Below are 6,721 nucleotides of genomic sequence, written 5' to 3'. Positions count from 1 at the left end.
CCCAAGACCTCACACTCATCCTCCAGCTTATCTGCCCTGTCTCCCTTCTCCATCTTCCCAAGCTTCTCCCTCATCAGAACACAGTTCCTCATTCCCATCTCCTTGCCTTTGCTTCCACTACTGTCTGTCTGGAATGTCACCTGAGCCACACTTACCTGAATCTCAGTCAAGGCCTCTGTCTATGAAGACTTTTATCCATACCTCGGCCCACAGCGATCTTTCTTGCCTTCCTCCTCAGAACTCTTGAGGTACTGACTCAGCCTCCATACACTTGTGTGGATGCATGTTAGGTGGTTTTGTGTGGAAATGCATGTGTATGTGTGGGGAGGGGGGGGTTGGGGGGTTCCCACCTCTCAAATGTAAACTCTCTGTCTCCTCTGCATCTGTCTCAGCTCTTGGCACCTGAAATGAATCAATATGACAGGGCAGGGAACGAGATTGGCAGCGAGCGTCTCTGCAGGACTCTCCCTGACCTCTTTGGCTTCATTTCTCACTGCCCCAGATGTCCGCTGATTTGTGTTTCTAAGACCAGCCGAGTGGGCACCAAAGAACCAGCGAGGAGGCAAGGCTAAAAGCAAAACTGCAAATTTATTCTTTGGTCATCTAGCTTCAGGGACCGGAGCTGGGGGAAGGGGGGGGGTTTCTAATACAGTCCCGACAAGAGTGGGGGCTGAGAAAGCCCGCCCCCGGCGCATCTGCTGGGAGCGACTTTTCTAGGAGTGGAAGGGCAATAGGCGGGGCACGGGCATGTCGGGGGAGGGGGGGCGCTCCGCAGGTGCCACCAGGTAAATCTTGGTCTCCTCGGATTGACATCACCTGGTGCATGCCTGATTAATCTTCACCCTCCCGGGCGTCAGCTGCATTCTCGCACACACGGGAAGAGTCGGTGGTGAAGAAGAACCCGGAAGTGAACCATCCTGCCTCCGTTCGTCCAAACATCCACTTCTCTCTGTCACTCCATCTGTCTGGCTCCTGTCAGCTGAAGCACTCATGACAACCTGTCAGGCTGGTGTAATGCCCTGCACCAGGGCACAGCAGGGGGAGAAGGATCCCAAGTCTTGAAGATTTCACAGGATAGCCATTTTCCTTGAAGCCTGATAGAACCAGTCAGAATCCTCTTCCTTTCTTGGCTGCTTTAGAATAGAAACTGTGTATATACTCAGGGGAATATTCTAACCAGTGGGAGATTCTCATTTTCTTTCTGAAGGACAAGGATGTTACAGTAAAGAGGAAAAATAAGGCAGAGAAAGGACCTCCAAAGAGCCAGGATGTCCTCTCAGGCCCTCCATTACATGCACAAGGGCCAGGGAGCCCATAGCTTGCATGGCCACTAAAATAGAGTCACAGCGTAGTTCTCAGCAACACCCTGCCCAGAGGGTTGCACTGGCATGGTAGGACAAAGCCTGCTCAAAACATGCACGTGGTGGGTAGTCCCTCCTTCACAGTGGACTTCACGGCCACCACCATTTCTTGCTGTCTCCAGCCATTCCTATTGCCATCTGCCAAAAGGGAAGAAAGAGAAGTTGTTCACAACAGATGTCATCACTTGCCCAGCAACTTAGACTCCCCACCAAGTAAGACAGCCAAGACAGCTCCTGCCCTGGGACTGAATTAAAGAGACGAATTTAAGGGAAAAAAAAAAAAAAAAATTCTCCTAGACGGCAAGACCCACAATGCTCTGGGGCCACATCTAATTAACTTACAGCCTCTGATGTCAACAGCTTCCAAGGCTGGTGTAGTGCATTCGCAAACACATTCCAGAAGAGTCAGCGTGATCTGGTGTTGACACAGGCCCATAACTGTCAGAGGCAGTAGTTTCCAATTTATGGATGCCATAAAGCTTTGGCACTATGATTGCTACAATGTGTGGTGTGTTTTTGACAATAAGCAGGAGGTAGGGGGTTGGGGAGTATTGGTTCCACATTTGACTATGGATGTGGGCTCATAAGGGAAAACCTGTAGTGATTTCTGCAGTTGCAAAGCAGCTACAATAATGGCTCCAAACAATGAGCCTAGGAATGTTATGTGGTTCTTTACTAGCAAACTCTGGACTTCTACATCAGCTCAAAGGTACATTAGTCATTCAACAAACGTGCATTACCACCTACCCTATGCCAGGCACATAGTGCAGAATAAGTACAGAGTACAGTGGGAGCAGAAGAAATGGATGATAGGTTTACCTCCAAAGGATTCAGTAAATGCCAGGTCTCCTTACTTCAAGAACCCTCCTAAGAAGAACCATGATGGAAGGAAAAAAGAAGGAAAAGGCAGTGAACACAGCTGTCATCAGCCTTTGCTTCTATCCTGACAAGATGTGTGTGTCCTTAGACGCAGGTGTGTGAAACTTGTTCATGTGGGCAGCAATAGAAGGAGTGACTTTTTCATGGTCTAAGACCCAGATATAATACTAGACTTGATTATTGACCAAAATAAAATGTCACCAAAACATTCTTCATTTGCTATCACTTATTGGCCTCAAGGCCAACATTTGGGTGTACTCAAAGTCTGGAGCTCAAGAGTCTAAATAATGCAGTCCCAAGCTAGAGCATAAGAGTGTGTGCGTGTGTGTGTATGTGTGTGTGTTCATGTATATGTGCATGCATATACCTAAATGCTGGTCTGAAACCCTCTAAATGGATTCCTTATGGTTCTCAAAAGCAGAGGCAGCTAGGTCATTAGAAGCCATGCAACCAGCAGATATTTACTAACCACCTACAGGGTGCCAAGTATGGTGCTAAAACGGAGGGGCTAAGCGACAAACTGTGTGGCTCTCAGAAGTTAGTGCATTTTTGCTTGAGAACAGAGAGTGGATAACATATTAGATTCATATTCATATACTCGTTGTTAGGCAATTCCGACTAGGAAAGACTTTTATCTTAAAAAAAAAAAAAGGGGGTTGCCACTACACATCTATTAGAATGGCTGAAATGAAAAACTCTGACAATGTCAAATACTAGCAAGGATGTGGAGCAAAAGGAACTCTTACTTATCACCAGTGAGAATGCAAAATGGTACAGAAACTTTGGAAATCAGTTTGGTAGTTTCTTACAAAACTAAACATACTCTTACCATATGACCCAGCAATAGTGCTCTTTAGTATTTACCCAAAAAAGTTGAAAATATGCCACAGAAAAATCTGCTTGTAGATGTCTATAGCAGCTTTATTCAGAATTGCCAAAACTTGGAAGCAACCAAGATGACCTTCAATAAGTGAACAGATAAACTGTGGCATGTCTAGACAATGGAATATTAGTTAGTGCAAAAAAAAAAAAAAAGAGCTATCAAGCCATGAAAAGACATGGAGGAACCTTAGATGTATATTATTAAGTGAAAGAAGCCAATCTAAAGAGGCTATATATTGTACAAGTCCAACGATATGACATTTTGGATAGAGCAAAATCATGAAGGCAGTAAAAAGATTAGTGGTTTTCAGGGGTCTAGGGAGAGAGAGGAATGAATAAGCAAAGCATAGAGGATTTTTAGGAGGATAAAATTATTCTGTACAATACTATGATGGTGAATACATGTTGTCTTAGTTCATTTTGTGCTACTACAACAAAATATCTGAGTCTGGATAATTTATAAATGACAGAAATTTATTTCCCACAGTTCTGGAGGCTGGGAAGTCCAAGGTGCCTACATCAGGTGTCTAGTTAGGACCATCTTGCTGAATCTTCCAGAGGTGAGTAATGCTATTTCCTCATATGGCAGAAGAGCAGGAGACAGATAATTCTTCCCAAAGGCCCATTTTCTAAAAGAATCCATTCAGGAAGGTGGAGCCTCACGATCTAAACACCTCACATTAGGCCTCATCTCCCCACACTGTTGCACTGGGGATTAAGTTTCCAACACCTGAATTTTTGGAGGGGACAAACACACTCAAACCATAGCACATGTCATTATGTATTTGTCAAAAGTCATAGAAAGCACAACACTAATGTAAACTATGGGCTTTTATTGATAATGATGTGTCAGGCCGGGCGCGGTGGCTCAAGCCTGTAATCCCAGCACTTTGGGAGGCCGAGACGGGCGGATCACGAGGTCAGGAGATCGAGACCATCCTGGCTAATACGGTGAAACCCCGTCTCTAATAGAAAATACAAAAAACTAGCCAGGCGACGAGGCGGGCGCCTGTAGTCCCAGCTACTCGGGAGGCTGAGACAGGAGAATGGCGTGAACCCGGGAGGCGGAGCTTGCAGTGAGCTGAGATCCGGCCACTGCACTCCAGCCTGGGCGGCAGAGCAAGACTCCGTCTCAAAAAAAAAAAAAAAAAAAAAAAAAGATAATGATGTGTCATTGTTGGTTCATGAGACTGTAAGGACTGTTACAAATTTATCACTGAGGTGCCAGATGTTAATGGTGGGGGAGGAAGTATATGAGAACTCTGTACTTTATGTTCAACTTTTCTGTAAACCTAAACTTGCTCTGAAAAATAAACTCCATTTAATAAATAAGTGAATGAATAAATAAATGCATAAATAAATAAATGACAAAAAATGGCATTCCAATCTGTGGGCAGTTGTAGAAAGAAATCAATAGATCTGATGATTAAGTTACTCAGTTAGGGCCCTGAGCAGATTTCTCAGGTTCTTTTTCACATGAGAATATCTTACATTTTTATGCTGACGTTGTTCGTCCTGTAAGTCCATACCTATGTTCAGAACTGGAATAATTTCATACTTGGGGCTTTCTGGATGACTCCAAAGATCCTGTCTCCAGCCCAGTGTGCTAATACTTTGAAACCTGGAACCAGACAAGGTGAGCACAGAGAACTGGTGCATGAGAAGTTGTTGAAGACAGGCACTCTCAGTGTTTGGTGAACATGAGGAATGATGTTGAAGAGTGAGAATGCTTTTTTAAAACAATTTTTGAAACAGGGTCTCACTCTGTTACCCAGGCTGGTGTACAGTGGTGTGATCTCAGCTTACTGCAACTACCGCCTCCTGGGCTCAAGTGATGCTGCCACTGGCACACACCACCATGCTTGGCTAATTTTTGAATACTTTTTGTAGAGACGAGGTCCCACACTATTGCTCAGGCTGGTCTCAAACTCTAGGGCTCAAATGATCCTGCCACCTCAGCCTCCCAAAGTGCTAGGATTACAGATGCAAGCCACCACACCCAGCGAAGTGAGAATGCTAAACCAGTCATAGTAACATGACTCTGATATATATATATATTTGAAAGAAACTTACCAAAAGTGCATAATGGATGGTCCCAATTCTGCTAAATAGTCCATTTGATCATAGATGAAAGATTAGAAAGACATGCCAATTGTTAACAGCAATTGTCTCACGAAGACAGCTCATCTGTGATTCTTATGTTTTGTTTTGTGCATCTTGATTTCAAATCACAAAATTTCAAATTTTCTCCAATAAATACGTGTTTTTTAAAACCAAGACTGAGAGAGAGAGAGAGACAAAATATGAGAGACAATGATTGTCCATCAAGAGTAGTCACTGAGAGTTCCGGGTTTATCAAGATGAGAAGTGACCAGCAGGAAAACCCCACATTAGAACCAGAGGGAGCTTCTGAAGAAGGACTGGGGTACAGTTGGGTTTATTTTATTTTATTTTTACTTTTACACACACTTATATATATAGTCGTTTATATATATATAGTCGTTTTTGAGCCAAAGTCTGACTCTGTAGCCCAGGCTGGAGTGCAGTGGCATGATCTCAGCTCATTGCAGCCTCCATCTCCTGGGTTCAAGCCATCCTCCTCCTCAGCCTCCTGAGTAGCTGGGACTACAGGTGCACACCACCACACCTGGCTACGTTTTGTATTTTTTGTAGAGACAGGGTTTTTCCATATTGCCCAGGCTGGTCTTGAGCTCCTGGGCTCAAGTAATCCTCCTATCTTGGTCTCCCAAAGTGCTGAGATTACAGGCATGAGCCACAGCACCCAGCTAGTTGGGTTTAGAATAAAAACTGCATGTAAAAAGACAAATCTATATGTGTTGTTTGTAAGTCAACTACATGGGCCATAGCAGTAAGGACTTACCTAGTTCTTGTTGACTCTCAGGAGAAAGGCATCAAAAGAGTACAAAGTATTTGAATATGGTAGGTTTCCCCATCAAGGCCCAACCTCTTCATGATGGAAGAAAAGGCTATTTCCAAAGCTATAAAGGCTAAGAATGACCGTGGATATAGCCCCCAAACAGATACAAATAATAAACCGGGCGTTATGAGCCAAAAGGTTTAAATCTTAATAGGTTGAGAGTAGGGAGGTGGGGGGAGGAGACAGAAATTAAATAAACCTGAACCACAGCCAGGATCAAAATCTAACACCTTCCACTTGATGTGATGGCTCTTCCAGGAGCCTGTTAACACCTCATAACTACAACTGAGGCCCACAAAAGAAACCACTCAACAGGGGAAACACACAGCAATCCACACACCCAAAAGTGATCGCGGACTTCAGTGCAGAACAGATCATTCTTCCTAGAGAGGCTCAGCAGTGAAAAAGCAAGGAAACTGGGGCATTTATTTGATGTTTCTCAGACTATTGGGTGTGGGCTGCTTGTTCAAATCCTCAATTTCGTGGAAATGCACACTTTTTTTTTGTATTTCAGCAAAGGGACCCTATTTATTTGACACGTGAGGTAGTGGTTTTCTGGATCCCATCTTGTGGTCTGGATAAGAACTTGAGAATGGGCTGTGAGTTTCCACCAGGAGTTGGATCCACTAAAGTGCTGCCACCCTAGATCCTGCTAACGTGG

General features: G+C 44.2%; 1 long non-coding RNA gene across 1 annotated transcript; it reads right to left on the bottom strand.

Moving 5' to 3' along the window:
• Window positions 1-835: 835 nt before the first annotated feature.
• Window positions 836-5,707, bottom strand: LOC111542863. The gene is made up of 3 exons (XR_002731675.2): window positions 5,196-5,707; window positions 4,614-4,743; window positions 836-1,499 (listed from the first exon to the last, which is right to left on the bottom strand). It is a non-coding gene; the product is annotated as an uncharacterized LOC111542863 (long non-coding RNA).
• Window positions 5,708-6,721: the final 1,014 nt, after the last annotated feature.

Source organism: Piliocolobus tephrosceles, chromosome 11 (assembly GCF_002776525.5).
Source record: "Piliocolobus tephrosceles isolate RC106 chromosome 11, ASM277652v3, whole genome shotgun sequence".
NCBI lineage: Eukaryota > Metazoa > Chordata > Mammalia > Primates > Cercopithecidae > Piliocolobus > Piliocolobus tephrosceles.
This window is presented reverse-complemented; position numbering and strand designations above follow the sequence as displayed.